At 43.9% G+C, this 18,651-nt stretch overlaps 6 non-coding genes across 6 annotated transcripts; all 6 read right to left on the reverse strand.

Moving 5' to 3' along the window:
- Nucleotides 1-3,962: 3,962 nt before the first annotated feature.
- trnaq-uug (transfer RNA glutamine (anticodon UUG)) lies at nucleotides 3,963-4,034 on the reverse strand. Its single transcript has one exon. It is a non-coding gene; the product is annotated as a tRNA-Gln (tRNA).
- A 606-nt stretch (nucleotides 4,035-4,640) lies between these two features.
- Nucleotides 4,641-4,712, reverse strand: trnaq-cug (transfer RNA glutamine (anticodon CUG)). Its single transcript has one exon. It is a non-coding gene; the product is annotated as a tRNA-Gln (tRNA).
- A 1,963-nt stretch (nucleotides 4,713-6,675) lies between these two features.
- Nucleotides 6,676-6,747, reverse strand: trnaq-uug (transfer RNA glutamine (anticodon UUG)). Its single transcript has one exon. It is a non-coding gene; the product is annotated as a tRNA-Gln (tRNA).
- A 606-nt stretch (nucleotides 6,748-7,353) lies between these two features.
- trnaq-uug (transfer RNA glutamine (anticodon UUG)) lies at nucleotides 7,354-7,425 on the reverse strand. The gene has a single exon. It is a non-coding gene; the product is annotated as a tRNA-Gln (tRNA).
- A 4,675-nt stretch (nucleotides 7,426-12,100) lies between these two features.
- trnaq-uug (transfer RNA glutamine (anticodon UUG)) lies at nucleotides 12,101-12,172 on the reverse strand. Its single transcript has one exon. It is a non-coding gene; the product is annotated as a tRNA-Gln (tRNA).
- A 2,636-nt stretch (nucleotides 12,173-14,808) lies between these two features.
- Nucleotides 14,809-14,880, reverse strand: trnaq-uug (transfer RNA glutamine (anticodon UUG)). The gene has a single exon. It is a non-coding gene; the product is annotated as a tRNA-Gln (tRNA).
- Nucleotides 14,881-18,651: the final 3,771 nt, after the last annotated feature.

Raw genomic sequence — 18,651 nt, forward strand, 5'->3', positions numbered from 1 at the left:
TCAACAACATTACCGTCTCCACCATTATACTTTGTCTCGGCCAGGTCTCATCCTTAACTTCAGCTTGCCCACTTGCCCCTCTGCTAAGCCTCGGTTCTGAGTAAATCACGCAGCTGCCTTGATGGCTATCGGTTCACAAATCTCTGTTTCTTTTTCATACTGCTCATAACAGCTTGTATTGCAGTCCTGCCAGGTAAAATGTGAATAATCTTTGCAAGGCACTGCTGCACGATAGATAAGCAATTGTCAACTTTTTTCGAGAATACGAAGTGCAATGTCTACGTTTCAAGAAGCACTGCTTTCAATTTCAACAAATATGCCAGCCGAATGCAGCTTGCAAAGAAAATGTTGAGCAATCTGCTGTGCAGTGAAACGAAGCACTGGACAATGCACATCTTTCTCCCCCTCTTATTTGGAACTGGAAATGAGAGGTTGAGCCTATCATCTGATGTCGAGAACAATAAATCAACCGTCATCGATCCAGGCAGCAAATGGTCCCGGAACCGTGGTTGGTATGCAGATGCCAAGTTTGTATGTCCCAAATTTCCAGCAGCTGGGACAACAAGAATTCAGGTTCCACTGAAATTTGAACTCAGATCGCTGGATTCAGAGCCCAGAATGCTTACCATTACACCGTGGAACCTTTGCTGAGCAGTTCCCTCGATTCTTTTCTCAAAATCAACAACATTACCATCTCCACCATTATACTTTGTCTCGGCCTGGTCTCATCCTTAACTTCAGCTTGCCCACTTGCCCCTCTGCTAAGCTTCGGTTCTGAGCAAATCACACAGCTGCCTTGATGGCTATCGGTTCACAAATCTCAGCTTCTTTTTCACACTGCTCATAGCAGCTTGTATTGCAGTCCTGCCAGGTAAAATGAGTATAATCTTTGCAAGGCGCTGCTGCACGAAAGATGAGCAATTGTTAACTTTTTTCGAGAATATGAAGTGCAATGCCTACGTTTCAAGGAGCACTGCTTTCAATTTCAGCAAGTAGGCCAGCCGAATGCAGCTTGCAAAGAAAATGTTGAGCATTCTGCTGTGCAGTCAAACGAAGCACTGGACAACACACATCTTTCTCCCCCTCTTATTTGGAACTGGGAAGAAGAGGTTGAGCCTATCATCTGATGTCGAAAACAATAAATCAACCGTCATTGATTCAGGCAGCAAACGGTCCCGTAACCGTGGTTGGTATGCAGATGCCAAGTTTGTATGTCCCAAATTTCCAGCAGCTGGGACAAAAAGAATTCAGGTTCCACCGAGATTTGAACTCGGCTCGCTGGATTCAGAGCCCAGAGTGCTTACCATTACATCATGGAACCTTTGCTGAGCAGTTCCCTCGATTCTTTTCTCAAAATCAACAACATTACCATCTCCACCATTATACTTTGTCTCGGCCTGGTCTCATCCTTAACTTCAGCTTGCCCACTTGCCCCTCTGCTAAGCTTCGGTTCTGAGCAAATCACATAGCTGCCTTGATGGCTATCGATTCACAAATCTCAGCTTCTTTTTCACACTGCTCATAGCAGCTTGTATTACAGTCCTGCCAGGTAAAATGAGTATAATCTTTGCAAGGCACTGCTGCACGAAAGATGAGCAATTGTTAACTTTTTTCGAGAATATGAAGTGCAATGACTACGTTTCAAGAAGCACTGCTTTCAATTTCAACAAATATGCCAGCCGAATGCAGATTGCAAAGAAAATGCTGAGAAATCTGCTGTGCAGTGAAACGAAGCACTGGACAATACACATCTTTCTCCCCCGCTTGTTTGGAACTGGGAATGAGAGGTTGAGCCAATCATCTGATGTCGAGAACAATAAATCAACCGTCATCGATCCAGGCAGGAAACGGTCCCGTAACCGTGGTTGGTATGCAGATGCCAAGTTTGTATGTCCCAAATTTCCAGCAGCTGGGACAACAAGAATTCAGGTTCCACCGAGATTTGAACTCGGCTCGCTGGATTCAGAGCCCAGAGTGCTTACCATTACATCATGGAACCTTTGCTGAGCAGTTCCCTCGATTCTTTTCTCAAAATCAACAACATTACCATCTCCACCATTATACTTTGTCTCGGCCTGGTCTCATCCTTAACTTCAGCTTGCCCACTTGCCCCTCTGCTAAGCTTCGGTTCTGAGCAAATCACATAGCTGCCTTGATGGCTATCGATTCACAAATCTCAGCTTCTTTTTCACACTGCTCATAGCAGCTTGTATTACACTCCTGCCAGGTAAAATGAGTATAATCTTTGCAAGGCACTGCTGCACGAAAGATGAGCAATTGTTAACTTTTTTCGAGAATATGAAGTGCAATGACTACGTTTCAAGAAGCACTGCTTTCAATTTCAACAAATATGCCAGCCGAATGCAGATTGCAAAGAAAATGCTGAGAAATCTGCTGTGCAGTGAAACGAAGCACTGGGCAATACACATCTTTCTCCCCCGCTTGTTTGGAACTGGGAATGAGAGGTTGAGCCAATCATCTGATGTCGAGAACAATAAATCAACCGTCATCGATCCAGGCAGGAAACGGTCCCGTAACCGTGGTTGGTATGCAGATGCCAAGTTTGTATGTCCCAAATTTCCAGCAGCTGGGACAACAAGAATTCAGGTTCCACCGAGATTTAAACTCGGATCGGTGGATTCAAAGTCCAGAGTGCTCACCATTACACAATGGAACCTTTGCTGGTAAATTCATTTGTATCTTTTCTTAAAATCAACAACATTACCGTCTCCACCATTATAATTTGTCTCGGCCAGGTCTCATCCTTAACTTCAGCTTGCCCACTTGCCCCTCTGCTAAGCCTCGGTTCTGAGTAAATCACACAGCTGCCTTGATGGCTATCGGTTCACAAATCTCTGTTTCTTTTTCATACTGCTCATAACAGCTTGTATTGCAGTCCTGCCAGGTAAAATGTGAATAATCTTTGCAAGGCACTGCTGCACGATAGATAAGCAATTGTCAACTTTTTTCGAGAATACGAAGTGCAATGTCTACGTTTCAAGAAGCACTGCTTTCAATTTCAACAAATATGCCAGCCGAATGCAGCTTGCAAAGAAAATGTTGAGCAGTCTGCTGTGCAGTGAAACGAAGCACTGGTCAATACACATCTCTCTCCCCCGCTTATTTGGAACTGGGAATGAGAGGTTGAGCCTATCATCTGATGTCGAGAACAATAAATCAACCGTCATCGATCCAGGCAGCAAACGGTCCCGTAACCGTGGTTGGTATGCGGATGCCAAGTTTGTATGTCCCAAATTTCCAGCAGCTGGGACAACAAGAATTCAGGTTCTACCGAGATTTGAATTCGGATCGGTGGATTCAGAGCCCAGAATGCTTACCATTACACCATGGAACCTTTGCTGAGCAGTTCCCTCGATTCTTTTCTCAAAATCAACAACATTACCATCTCCACCATTATACTTTGTCTCGGCCTGGTCTCATCCTTAACTTCAGCTTGCCCACTTGCCCCTCTGCTAAGCTTCGGTTCTGATCAAATCACACAGCTGCCTTGATGGCTATCGGTTCACAAATCTCAGCTTCTTTTTCACACTGCTCATAGCAGCTTGTATTGCAGTCCTGCCAGGTAAAATGAGTATAATCTTTGCAAGGCACTGCTGCACGAAAGATGAGCAATTGTTAAATTTTTTCGAGAATATGAAGTGCAATGACTACGTTTCAAGAAGCACTGCTTTCAATATTCAACAAATATGCCAGCCGAATGCAGCTTGCAAAGAAAATGTTGAGCAATCTGCTGTGCAGTGAAACGAAGCACTGGAAAATACACATCTTTCTCCCCCGCTTATTTGGAACTGGGAATGAGAGGTTGAGCCTGTCATCTGATGTCGAGAACAATAAATCAACCGTCATCGATCCAGGTAGCAAACGGTCCCGTAACCGTGGTTGGTATGCAGATGCCAAGTTTGTATGTCCCAAATTTCCAGCAGCTGGGACAACAAGAATTCAGGTTCCACCGAGATTTGAACTCGGATCTCTGGATTCAAAGTCCAGAGTGCTCACCATTACACCATGGAACCTTTGCTAGTAAATTCATTTGTATCTTTTCTTAATATCAACAACATTACCGTCTCCACCATTATACTTTGTCTCGGCCAGGTCTCATCCTTAACTTCAGCTTGCCCACTTGCCCCTCTGCAAAGCCTCGGTTCTGAGTAAATCACACAGCTGCCTTGATGGCTATCGGTTCACAAATCTCTGTTTCTTTTTCATACTGCTCATAACAGCTTGTATTGCAGTCCTGCCAGGTAAAATGTGAATAATCTTTGCAAGGCACTGCTGCACGATAGATAAGCAATTGTCAACTTTTTTCGTGAATACGAAGTGCAATGTCTACGTTTCAAGAAGCACTGCTTTCAATTTCAACAAATATGCCAGCCGAATGCAGCTTGCAAAGAAAATGTTGAGCAATCTGCTGTGCAGTGAAACGAAGCACTGGACAATACACATCTTTCTCCCCCGCTTATTTGGAACTGGGAATGAGAGGTTGAGCCTATCATCTGATGTCGAGAACAATAAATCAACCGTCATCGATCCAGGCAGCAAACGGTCCCGTAACCGTGGTTGGTATGCAGATGCCAAGTTTGTATGTCCCAAATTTCCAGCAGTTGGGACAACAAGAATCCAGGTTCCACCGAGATTTGAACTCGGATCGCTGGATTCAGAGCCCAGAGTGCTTACCATTACACCATGGAACCTTTGCTGAGCAATTCCCTCGATTCTTTTCTCAAAATCAACAACATTACCATCTCCACCATTATACTTTGTCTCGGCCTGGTCTCATCCTTAACTTCAGCTTGCCCACTTGCCCCTCTGCTCAGCTTCGGTTCTGAGCAAATCACATAGCTGCCTTGATGGCTATCGGTTCACAAATCTCAGCTTCTTTTTCACACAGCTCATAGCAGCTTGTATTACAGTCCTGCCAGGTAAAATGAGTATAATCTTTGCAAGGCACTGCTGCACGAAAGATGAGCAATTGTTAACTTTTTTCGAGAATATGAAGTGCAATGACTACGTTTCAAGAAGCACTGCTTTCAATTTCAACAAATATGCCAGCCGAATGCAGCTTGCAAAGAAAATGTTGAGCAATCTGCTGTGCAGTGAAACGAAGCACTGGACAATACACATCTCTCTCCCCCGCTTATTTGGAACTGGGAATGAGAGGTTGAGCCTATCATCTGATGTCGAGAACAATAAATCAACCGTCATCGATCCAGGCAGCAAACGGTCCCGTTACCGTAGTTGGTATGCAGATGCCAAGTTTGTATGTCCCAAATTTCCAGCAGCTGGGACAACAAGAATTCAGGTTCCACCGAGATTTAAACTCGGATCGGTGGATTCAAAGTCCAGAGTGCTCACCATTACACAATGGAACCTTTGCTGGTAAATTCATTTGTATCTTTTCTTAAAATCAACAACATTACCATCTCCACCATTATAATTTGTCTCGGCCAGGTCTCATCCTTAACTTCAGCTTGCCCACTTGCCCCTCTGCTAAGCCTCGGTTCTGAGTAAATCACACAGCTGCCTTGATGGCTATCGGTTCACAAATCTCTGTTTCTTTTTCATACTGCTCATAACAGCTTGTATTGCAGTCCTGCCAGGTAAAATGTGAATAATCTTTGCAAGGCACTGCTGCACGATAGATAAGCAATTGTCAACTTTTTTCGAGAATACGAAGTGCAATGTCTACGTTTCAAGAAGCACTGCTTTCAATTTCAACAAATATGCCAGCCGAATGCAGCTTGCAAAGAAAATGTTGAGCAGTCTGCTGTGCAGTGAAACGAAGCACTGGTCAATACACATCTCTCTCCCCCGCTTATTTGGAACTGGGAATGAGAGGTTGAGCCTATCATCTGATGTCGAGAACAATAAATCAACCGTCATCGATCCAGGCAGCAAACGGTCCCGTAACCGTGGTTGGTATGCGGATGCCAAGTTTGTATGTCCCAAATTTCCAGCAGCTGGGACAACAAGAATTCAGGTTCTACCGAGATTTGAATTCGGATCGGTGGATTCAGAGCCCAGAATGCTTACCATTACACCATGGAACCTTTGCTGAGCAGTTCCCTCGATTCTTTTCTCAAAATCAACAACATTACCATCTCCACCATTATACTTTGTCTCGGCCTGGTCTCATCCTTAACTTCAGCTTGCCCACTTGCCCCTCTGCTAAGCTTCGGTTCTGATCAAATCACACAGCTGCCTTGATGGCTATCGGTTCACAAATCTCAGCTTCTTTTTCACACTGCTCATAGCAGCTTGTATTGCAGTCCTGCCAGGTAAAATGAGTATAATCTTTGCAAGGCACTGCTGCACGAAAGATGAGCAATTGTTAAATTTTTTCGAGAATATGAAGTGCAATGACTACGTTTCAAGAAGCACTGCTTTCAATATTCAACAAATATGCCAGCCGAATGCAGCTTGCAAAGAAAATGTTGAGCAATCTGCTGTGCAGTGAAACGAAGCACTGGAAAATACACATCTTTCTCCCCCGCTTATTTGGAACTGGGAATGAGAGGTTGAGCCTGTCATCTGATGTCGAGAACAATAAATCAACCGTCATCGATCCAGGTAGCAAACGGTCCCGTAACCGTGGTTGGTATGCAGATGCCAAGTTTGTATGTCCCAAATTTCCAGCAGCTGGGACAACAAGAATTCAGGTTCCACCGAGATTTGAACTCGGATCGCTGGATTCAAAGTCCAGAGTGCTCACCATTACACCATGGAACCTTTGCTAGTAAATTCATTTGTATCTTTTCTTAAAATCAACAACATTACCGTCTCCACCATTATACTTTGTCTCGGCCAGGTCTCATCCTTAACTTCAGCTTGCCCACTTGCCCCTCTGCAAAGCCTCGGTTCTGAGTAAATCACACAGCTGCCTTGATGGCTATCGGTTCACAAATCTCTGTTTCTTTTTCATACTGCTCATAACAGCTTGTATTGCAGTCCTGCCAGGTAAAATGTGAATAATCTTTGCAAGGCACTGCTGCACGATAGATAAGCAATTGTCAACTTTTTTCGTGAATACGAAGTGCAATGTCTACGTTTCAAGAAGCACTGCTTTCAATTTCAACAAATATGCCAGCCGAATGCAGCTTGCAAAGAAAATGTTGAGCAATCTGCTGTGCAGTGAAACGAAGCACTGGACAATACACATCTTTCTCCCCCGCTTATTTGGAACTGGGAATGAGAGGTTGAGCCTATCATCTGATGTCGAGAACAATAAATCAACCGTCATCGATCCAGGCAGCAAACGGTCCCGTAACCGTGGTTGGTATGCAGATGCCAAGTTTGTATGTCCCAAATTTCCAGCAGTTGGGACAACAAGAATTCAGCTTCCACCGAGATTTAAACTCGGATCGCTGGATTCAAAGTCCAGAGTGCTCACCATTACACCATGGAACCTTTGCTGGTAAATTCATTTGAATCTTTTCTTAAAATCAACAACATTACCGTCTCCTCCATTATACTTTGTCTCGGCCAGGTCTCATCTTCAACTGCAGCTTGCCCACTTGCCCCTCTGCTAAGCCTCGGTTTTGAGTAAATCACACAGCTGCCTTGATGGCTATCGGTTCACAAATCTCTGTTTCTTTTTCATACTGCTCATAACAGCTTGTATTGCAGTCCTGCCAGGTAAAATGTGAATAATCTTTGCAAGGCACTGCTGCACGATAGATAAGCATTTGTCAACTTTTTTCGAGAATACGCAGTGCAATGTCTACGTTTCAAGAAGCACTGCTTTCAATTTCAACAAATATGCCAGCCGAATGCAGCTTGCAAAGAAAATGTTGAGCAATCTGCTGTGCAGTGAAATGAAGCACTGGACAATACACATCTTTCTCCCCCGCTTATTTGGAACTGGGAATGAGAGGTTGAGCCTATCATCTGATGTCGAGAACAATAAATCAACCGTCATCGATCCAGGCAGCAAACGGTCCCGTAACCGTGGTTGGTATGCATATGCCAAGCTTGTATGTCCCAAAATTCCAGCAGCTGGGACAACAAGAATTCAGATTCCACCGAGATTTGAACTCGGATCGCTGGATTCAGAGCCCAGAGTGCTTACCATTACACCATGGAACCTTTGCTGAACAGTGCCCTAGATTCTTTTCTCAAAATCAACAACATTACCATCTCCACCATTATACTTTGTCTCGGCCTGGTCTCATCCTTAACTTCAGCTTGCCCACTTGCCCCTCTGCTAAGCTTCGGTTCTGAGCAAATCACACAGCTGCCTTGATGGCTATCGGTTCACAAATCTCAGCTTCTTTTTCATACTGCTCATAGCAGCTTTTATTGCAGTCCTGCCAGGTAAAATGAGTATAATCTTTGCAAGGCACTGCTGCACGAAAGATGAGCAATTGTTAACTTTTTTCGAGAATATGAAGTGCAATGACTACGTTGCAAGAAGCACTGCTTTCAATTTCAACAAATATGCCAGCCGAATGCAGCTTGCAAAGAAAATGTTGAGCAATCTGCTGTGCAGTAAAAAGAAGCACTGGACAATACACATCTTTCTCCCGGGCTTATTTGGAACTGGGAATGAGATGTTCAGCCTATCATCTGATGTCGAGAACAATAAATCAACCGTCATCGATCCAGGCAGCAAACGGTCCCGTAACCGTGGTTGGTATGCAGATGCCAAGTTTGTATGTCCCAAATTTCCAGCAGCTGGGACAACAAGAATTCAGCTTCCACCGAGATTTGAATTCGGATCGCTGGATTCAGAGCCCAGAGTGCTTACCATTACACCATGGAACCTTTGCTGGGAAGTTCCCTCGATTCTTTTCTCAAAATCAACAACATTACCATCTCCACCATTATGCTTTGTCTCGGCCTGGTCTCATCCTTAACTTCAGCTTGCCCACTTGCCCCTCTGCTAAGCCTCGGTTCTGAGTAAATCACACAGCTGCCTTGATGGCTATCGGTTCACAAATCTCTGTTTCTTTTTCATACTGCTCATAACAGCTTGTATTGCAGTCCTGCCAGGTAAAATGTGAATAATCTTTGCAAGGCACTGCTGCACGATAGATAAGCAATTGTCAACTTTTTTCGAGAATACGAAGTGCAATGTCTACGTTCCAAGAAGCACTGCTTTCAATTTCAACAAATATGCCAGCCGAATGCAGCTTGCAAAGAAAATGTTGAGCAATCTGCTGTGCAGTGAAACGAAGCACTGGACAATACACATCTTTCTCCCCCGCTTATTTGGAACTGGGAATGAAATGTTGAGCCTATCATCTGATGTCGAGAACAATAAATCAACCGTCATCGATCCAGGCAGCAAACGGTCCCGTAACTGTGGTTGGTATGCATATGCCAAGCTTGTATGTCCCAAATTTCCAGCAGCTGGGACAACAAGAATTCAGGTTCTACCGAGATTTAAATTCGGATCGCTGGATTCAAATTCCAGAGTGCTCACCATTACACCATGGAACCTTTGCTGGTAAATTCATTTGAATCTTTTCTTAAAATCAACAACATTACCGTCTCCACCATTATACTTTGTCTCGGCCAGGTCTCATCCTTAACTTCAGCTTGCCCACTTGCACCTCTGCTCAGCCTCGGTTCTGAGTAAATCACACAGCTGCCTTGATGGCTATCGGTTCACAAATCTCTGTTTCTTTTTCATACTGCTCATAACAGCTTGTATTGCAGTCCTGCCAGGTAAAATGTGAATAATCTTTGCAAGGCACTGCTGCACGATAGATAAGCAATTGTCAACTTTTTTCGAGAATACGAAGTGCAATGTCTACGTTTCAAGAAGCACTGCTTTCAATTTCAACAATATGCCAGCCGAATGCAGCTTGCAAAGAAAATGTTGAGCAATCTGCTGTGCAGTGAAACGAAGCACTGGACAATACACATCTTTCTCCCCCGCTTATTTGGAACTGGGAATGAGAGGTTGAGCCTATCATCTGATGTCGAGAACAATAAATCAACCGTCATCGATCCAGGCAGCAAACGGTCCCGTAACCGTGGTTGGTATGCAGATGCCAAGTTTGTATGTCCCAAATTTCCAGCAGCTGGGACAACAAGAATTCAGGTTCCACCGAGATTTAAACTCGGATCGCTGGATTGAAAGTCCAGAGTGCTCACCATTACACCATGGAACCTTTGCTGGTAAATTCATTTGAATCTTTTCTTAAGATCAACAACATTACCGTCTCCACCATTATACTTTGTCTCGGCCAGGTCTCATCCTTAACTTCAGCTTGCCCACTTGCCCCTCTGCTAAGCCTCGGTTCTGAGTAAATCACACAGATGCCTTGATGGCTATCGGTTCACAAATCTCAGCTTCTTTTTCACACTGCTCATAGCAGCTTGTATTACAGTCCTTCCAGGTAAAATGAGTATAATCTTTGCAAGGCACTGCTGCACGAAAGATGAGCAATTGTTAACTTTTTTCGAGAATATGAAGTGCAATGACGACGTTTCAAGAAGCACTGCTTTCAATTTCAACAAATATGCCAGCCGAATGCAGCTTGCAAAGAAAATGTTGAGCAATCTGCTGTGCAGTGAAACGAAGCACTGGACAATACACATCTTTCTCCCCCGCTTATTTGGAACTGGGAATGAGAGGTTGAGCCAATCATCTGATGTCGAGAACAATAAATCAACTGTCATCGATCCAGGCAGCAAACGGTCCCGTTACCGTGGTTGATATGCATATGCCAAGCTTGTGTGACCCAAAGTTCCAGCAGCTGGGACAACAAGAATTCAGATTCCACCGAGATTTGAACTCGGATCGCTGGACTCAAAGTCCAGAGTGCTTACCATTACACCATGTAACCTTTGCTGGGCAGTTCCCTCGATTCATTTCTCAAAATCAACAACATTACCATCTCCACCATTATACTTTGTCTCGGCCTGGTCTCATCCTTAACTTCAGCTTGCCCACTTGCCCCTCTGCTAAGCCTCGGTTCTGAGTAAATCACACAGCTGCCTTGATGGCTATCGGTTCACAAATCTCTGTTTCTTTTTCATACTGCTCATAACAGCTTGTATTGCAGTCCTGCCAGGTAAAATGTGAATAATCTTTGCAAGGCACTGCTGCACGATAGATAAGCAATTGTCAACTTTTTTCGAGAATACGAAGTGCAATGTCTACGTTCCAAGAAGCACTGCTTTCAATTTCAACAAATATGCCAGCCGAATGCAGCTTGCAAAGAAAATGTTGAGCAATCTGCTGTGCAGTGAAACGAAGCACTGGACAATACACATCTTTCTCCCCCGCTTATTTGGCACTGGGAATGAGAGGTTGAGCCTATCATCTGATGTCGAGAACAATAAATCAACCATCATCGATCCAGGCAGCAAACGGTCCCGTAACCGTGGTTGGTATGCAAATGCCAAGTTTGTATGTCCCAAATTTCCAGCAGCTGGGACAACAAGAATTCAGGTTTCACCGAGATTTGAACGACGGAATCGCTGGATTCAGAGCCCAGAGTGCTTAACATTACACCATGGAACCTTTGCTGAGCACTTCCCTCGATTCTTTTCTCAAAATCAACAACATTACCATCTCCACCATTATACTTTGTCTCGGCCTGGTCTCATTCTTAACTTCAGCTTGCCCACTTGCCCCTCTGCTAAGCTTCGGTTCTGAGCAAATCACACAGCTGCCTTGATGGCTATCGGTTCACAAATCTCAGCTTCTTTTTCACACTGCTCATAGCAGCTTGTATTGCAGTCCTGCCAGGTAAAATGAGTATAATCTTTGCAAGGCACTGCTGCACGAAAGATGAGCAATTGTTAACTTTTTTCGAGAATATGAAGTGCAATGCCTACGTTTCAAGAAGCACTGCTTTCAATTTCAGCAAGTATGCCAGCCGAATGCAGCTTGCAAAGAAAATGTTGAGCATTCTGCTGTGCAGTCAATCGAAGCACTGGACAACACACATCTTTCTCCCCCTCTTATTTGGAACTGGGAATAAGAGGTTGAGACTATCATCTTATGTCGAGAACAATAAATCAACCGTCATTGATTCAGGCAGCAAACGGTCCTGTAACTGTGGTTGATATGCAGATGCCAAGCTTGTATGTCCCAAATTTCCAGCAGCTGGGACAACAAGAATTCAGGTTCCACCGAGATTTAAACTCGGATCGCTGGATTCAAAGTCCAGAATGCTTACCATTACACCATGGAACCTTTGCTGATAAATTCATTTGAATCTTTTCTTAAAATCAACAACATTGCCGTCTCCACCATTATACTTTGTCTCGGCCTGGTCTCATCCTTAACTTCAGCTTGCCCCCTTGCCCCTCTGCTAAGCTTCGGTTCTGAGCAAATCACACAGCTGCCTTGATGGCGATTGGTTCACAAATCTCTGTTTCTTTTTCATACTGCTCATAACAGCTTGTATTGCAGTCCTGCCAGGTAAAATGTGAATAATCTTTGCAAGGCACTGCTGCACGATAGATAAGCAATTGTCAACTTTTTTCGAGAATACGAAGTGCAATGTCTACGTTTCAAGAAGCACTGCTTTCAATTTCAACAAATATGCCAGCCGAATGCAGCTTGCAAAGAAAATGTTGAGCAAACTGCTGTGCAGTGAAACGAAGCACTGGACAATACACATCTTTCTCCCCCGCTTATTTGGAACTGGGAATGAGAGATTGAGCCTATCATCTGATGTCGAGGACAATAAATCAACCGTCATCGATCCAGGCAGTAAATGGTCCCGTAACCGTGGTTGGTATGCAGATGCCAAATTTGTCTGTCCCAAATTTCCAGCAGCTGGGACAAGAAGAATTCAGGTTACACCGAGATTTGAACTCGGATCGCTGGATTCAGAGCCCAGAGTGCTTACCATTACACCATGGAACCTTTGTTGAGCAGTTCCCTCGATTCTTTTCTCAAAATCAACAACATTACCATCTCCACCATTATACTTTGTCTCGGCCTGGTGTCATCCTTAACTTCAGCTTGCCCACTTGCCCCTCTGCTAAGCTTCGGTTCTGAGCAAATCACACAGCTGCCTTGATGGCTATCGGTTCACAAATCTCAGCTTCTTTTTCACACTGCTCATAGCAGCTTGTATTGCAGTCCTGCCAGGTAAAATGTGAATAATCTTTGCAAGGCACTGCTGCACGAAAGATAAGCAATTGTTAACTTTTTTCGAGAATACGAAGTGCAATGTCTACGTTTCAAGAGGCACTGCATTCAATTTCAACAAGTATGCCAGCCGAATGCAGCTTGCACAGAAAATGTTGAGCAATCTGCTGTGCAGTCAAACGAAGCACTGGACAACACACATCTTTCTCCCCCGCTTATTTGGAACTGGGAATGAGAGGTTGAGCCTATCATCTGATGTCGAGAAGAATAAATCAACCGTCATTGATTCAGGCAGCAAACGGTCCCATAACCGTGGTTGGTATGCAGATGCCAAGCATGTATGTCCCAAATTTCCAGCAGCTGGGACAACAAGAATTCAGGTTCCACCAACGTTTGAACTCGGATCGCTGGACTCAAAGTCCAGAGTGGTCACCATTACACCATGCAACCGTCGCTGAAGAATTCATTAGAAACTTTTCTTAAAATCAACAACATTACCGTCGCCACCATTATACTTTGTCTCGGCCTGGTCTCATCCTTAACTTCAGCTTGCCCACTTGCCCCTCTGCTAAGCCTTGGTCTGAGTAAATCACACAGCTGCCTTGATGGCTGTCGGTTCACAAATCTTAGCATCTTTTTCACACTGCTCATGGCAGATTGCATTGCAGTCCTGCCATCTTAAATGATTATAATCTTTGCAAGGCACTGCTGCACGAAAGATAAGCAATTGTTAACTTTTTTCGAGAATACGAAGTGCAATGCCTACGTTTCAAGAAGCACTGCTTTCAATTTCAGCAAGTATGCCAGCCGAATTCAGCTTGCAAAGAAAATGTTGAACATTCTGCTGTGCAGTCAAACGAAGCACTGGACAACACATATCTTTCTCCCCCTCTTATTTGGAACTGGGAATGAGAGGTTGAGCCTATCATCTGATGTCGAGAACAATAAATCAACCGTAATTGATCCAGGCAGCAAAAGGCCCCGTAACCGTGGTTGGTATGCAGATGCCAAGATTGTTTGTCCCAAATTTCCAGCAGCTGGGACAACAAGAATTCGGGATCTACCTAGATTTGAACTTGGATCGCTGGATTCAGAGTCCAGAGGGCTTACCATTACATCATGGAACCTTTGCTGAACAGTTCCCTAGATTCTTTTCTCAAAATCAACAAAATTACCATCTCCACCATTATACTTTGTCTCGGCCTGGTCTCATCCTTAACTTCAGCTTGCCCACTTGCCCCTCTGCTAAGCTTCGGTTCTGAGCAAATCACACAGCTGCCTTGATGGCTATCGGTTCACAAATCTCAGCTTCTTTTTCACACTGCTCATAGCAGCTTTTACTGCAGTCCTGCCAGGCAAAATGAGTATAATCTTTGCAAGGCACTGCTGCACGAAAGATAAGCAATTGTTAACTTTCTTCGAGAATATGAAGTGCAATGACTACGTTTCAGGAGGCACTGCTTTCAATTTCAACAAATATGCCAGCCGAATGCAGTTTGCAAAGAAAATGTTGAGCAATCTGCTGTGCAGTGAAACGAAGCACTGGACAACACACATCTTTCTGCCCCGCTTATTTGGAACTGGGAATGAGAAGTTGAGCCTATCATCTAATATCGAGAACAATAAATCAACCGTCATTGATTCAGGCAGCAAACGGTCCAGTAACCGTGGTTGGTATGCAGATGCCAAGCTTGTATGTCCCAAATTTCCAGCAGCTGGGACAAGAATTCAGGTTGCACCGAGATTTAAACTCGGATCGCTGGATTCAAAGTCCAGAGTGCTCACCATTACACCATGGAACCTTTGCTGATAAATTCATTTGAATCTTTTCTTAAAATCAACAACATTACCGTCTCCACCATTATACTTTGTCTCGGCCAGGTCTCATCCTTAACTTCAGCTTGCCCACTTGCCCCTCTGCTAAGCCTCGGTTCTGAGTAAATCACACAGCTGCCTTGATGGCTATCGGTTCACAAATCTCTGTTTTTTTTCATACTGCTCATAACAGCTTGTATTGCAGTCCTGCCAGGTAAAATGTGAATAATCTTTGCAAGGCACTGCTGCACGATAGATAAGCAATTGTCAACTTTTTTCGAGAATACGAAGTGCAATGTCTACGTTTCAAGAAGCACTGCTTTCAATTTCAACAAATATGCCAGCCGAATGCAGCTTGCAAAGAAAATGTTGAGCAATTTCTGTGCAGTGAAACGAAGCACTTGACAATACACATCTTTCTCCCCCCCCTTATTTGGAACTGGGAATGAGAGGTTGAGCCTATCATCTGATGTCGAGAACAATAAGTCAACCATCATCGATCCAGGCAGCAAACGGTCCCGTAACCGTGGTTGGTATGCAGATGCCAAGCTTGTACGTCCCAAATTTGCAGCAGCTGGGACAACAAGAATTCAGGTTCCACCAAGATTTGAACTTGGATCGCTGGACTCAAAGTCCAGAGTGGTCACCATTACACCATGCAACCTACGCTGAAGAATTCATTAGAATCTTTTCTTAAAATCAACAACATTACCATCGCCACCATTATACTTTGTCTCGGTCTGGTCTCATCCTTAACTTCAGCTTGCCCACTTGCCCCTCTGCTAAGCCTCGGTTCTGAGTAAATCACACAGCTGCCTTGATGGCTATCGGTTCACAAATCTCTGCTTCTTTTTCACACTGCTCATGGCAGATTGCATTGCAGTCCTGCCAGGTAAAATGTGAATAATCTTTGCAAGGCACTGCTGCACGAAAGATAAGCAATTGTTAACTTTTTTCGAGAATACGAAGTGCAATGTCTACGTTTCAAGAAGCACTGCTTTCAATTTCAACAAGTATGCCAGCCGAATGCAGCTTGCAAAGAAAATGTTGAGCAATCTGCTGTGCAGTCAAACGAAGCTCCTGATTCTTATGTAACTTATGTAACAGGTTACGGAGTTGGGGATAATTGGTGTAGGGCTTCCAGACATCATTGGGTCCCCATTTTAAAGTCCCCACATTGTGGTTTACAACCAAGCTTAGAGTAATATGCCAGGTAGCTACAGTGGGTTGAACCAGAGAACGGTGGACAATGAGAAGCTGGGGCAGGTAAATCTGGATGGCTGCAGTGGCACCAACTGGTGACATAGAGAGTTGCCTTCATCATTATTATTATTGACAGAGCAATTTACTTCAGAAAAGTTGGCACAGAAGTGTGACAAAATAGGGACAGGAGGTTTTGTAATAAGGAACTGGCGCAGATGAAATGTTTTTATTACATTTTATTGAACCGATACATATATGGAATGAGTGATACAGTAATTTGATACATTTGAACATATATAAAGTGCACGTGGGGATATTGAGAGTATTTGGATATAATCATTCTTGCATATTATGGACATTGTGCCCGGGTACGAGAACTAAATCAAGCAGGTTATCGTTCCTCAACATGTAAAGGAAATCAAATGTAATTAGTCCTGCCTCTCGTCAGAAGTCAATTCAAAGTGGATTTGTGTCATATATATGTGTGTATATATAAATCAATTTAATATTTACTTAATAGTTGTTTCAAGACCAGCAAAACACAGAACACTGGGCATAACGGCATGAGATCATGGGGCAACCGTAACTTACAGGATATAATAGTTAATCCATCCTAGGATCACAGCCATCTAACAACTCTGCCCAGAACTGAATACAATACTCCAACTGAGGCCTAAACAGGGCTTTGTATAGCTGCAGCATAACTTCTGCCCCGTTGTATGCTAGCTTTCTAGATATTAAGGCCAGCATTCCATTTGCCTTTTTGATTATTTTCCATACCTGTTCATGAGATTTTATTGATCTATGTACATGGAACCTCGAGTCTCTTTGGACAGCAAAGGGGTGCAAAAACACTGTAGAAAGGGAATGCAAGAATAAACCTGTGAAAAGTTTTTACTGGTATAGTATGATAAAGAGGGAGGCGAAGGAGAATGTGGGCCCCTTAAAGACAGAGTCCTTTCTACAAAACTTCCTATCACTTTTTTGTCACACTTCTGTGCCAACTTTTCTGCAATAAATTGCTCTGTCCATAAGAATAATGGCAACTCTCTATGTCACCACTTGGTGCCGCTGCAGCAGCACAGATTTACCAGCCCAGCTTCTCAGTGTGCACTCGTCTCTGGTTCAACCCACTGTAGCTGCCTTGCATATTACTCTAAGCTTTGTTGCAAACCACAATGTGGGGACTTTAAAATGGAGAACCAATGAAGTCTGGAAGCCCTACTCCAATTAACCCCAACTCCCTAACCCTGTCATGTAAGAAACATAAGAATCAGGAGCAGGATTAGGCCTTTCAGCCCCTCAAGCCTGCTCCGCCATTCAATTAGATCATGGCTGATCTTCGGCCTCAACTACACTTTCCCACCCGATCCCCATATTTCCTGATTCCCTCAGGGCCCAAAAGCACTGACAATTGCAGGGATGAGAGACTTACTCCTCACTTTTATATTCCAAACCCCTTGCAATAAAGGCCAAAATGCATCCACCTTCCTAATTTTTTGGTGTACCTTCATATTGTAGGCAGGCATTCTTTACCTGCTTTATGGCAATTTACCTTCCTTTACCTGGTTTACGGTACTTTACCTGGTCAGACAGCCTTTTTGCCACTGCACTTTGACCAGCTCCAAACAGCGGTCTCGAATCGCTATAGCCCTCCTTCGAGTTCTGACGGGAGGAACTTATAATTAATGATATATTAAAACGGACAAATGGTCTGGATGCAAGAAAGTCAAACTTTATTAAAACTAAGAAACTACACCACACGATCTTGTAATCACGCTAAAATTGCTTAAAGAGGGGAGGAAAAAAACGGACACAACGAGGGAAATCGACTAAAATACAATTCTAATGAAATCTCCACTTTACTCCAACCCCTAAGCCTATCCTAAGTTGCCTTGTGGAAGACCAGAAAAATATATGCTCACCACTGCAGTGCCAGCTGCGTGTCCCACGAGATCTTCACTGTCCTGAAGTAAAGAAACACCCCAGTGTTTTAAAAGCAAACTGCTGGTGTTACTTCTTCAGACAGACTGCCACACTGTAGAGAGCACATGGAGGCAAGCCAGAGAGAGAGAGATGCCTCTGAGAAGCTATCTCTTACACCCCGTTTTGGGGCCGAAATGTTCCCGCCCAGATCCGGAAGTTTCTGGGCTAAAGCAAAAGGGATCCAACTGTCCCCATTGTCCAGAAATGGGTGCTTCAAACCCATTCATTTTAAACTGTTCCCTTCCTCAGTTTAAGTGTTTCTTTTCAAATATCTGTGCTGAGCCTTCGAACCATCTCCATTCACCCTGATGGGTTTTGAATGGAGTTGTATTACTATGTAAACAGAAACCCATTATCTTGTGGTCACTGCAACCGCAGTCAATTGGTTTAATCCCTTGTGCAAATAGCCTTTTGCAGTTTCTGTAAACAAACATCGATTGTCTCTGCAGGGAGGGAACCTCCCCTTCTGATTGACAGAATTTGACTGCCGTTGCTTCACAAACACAGAAAGCTGCTTCCAGGCCCCTTGTCCTTGGCCACGCAGTCTGACGGCCATTTTATCCCATGAC

The sequence above is a fragment of the Somniosus microcephalus genome, unplaced genomic scaffold (assembly GCF_052327205.1).
Source record: "Somniosus microcephalus isolate GS21.2 unplaced genomic scaffold, FLI_Smic_1.0 unresolved_chr4, whole genome shotgun sequence".
Lineage (NCBI taxonomy): Eukaryota > Metazoa > Chordata > Chondrichthyes > Squaliformes > Somniosidae > Somniosus > Somniosus microcephalus.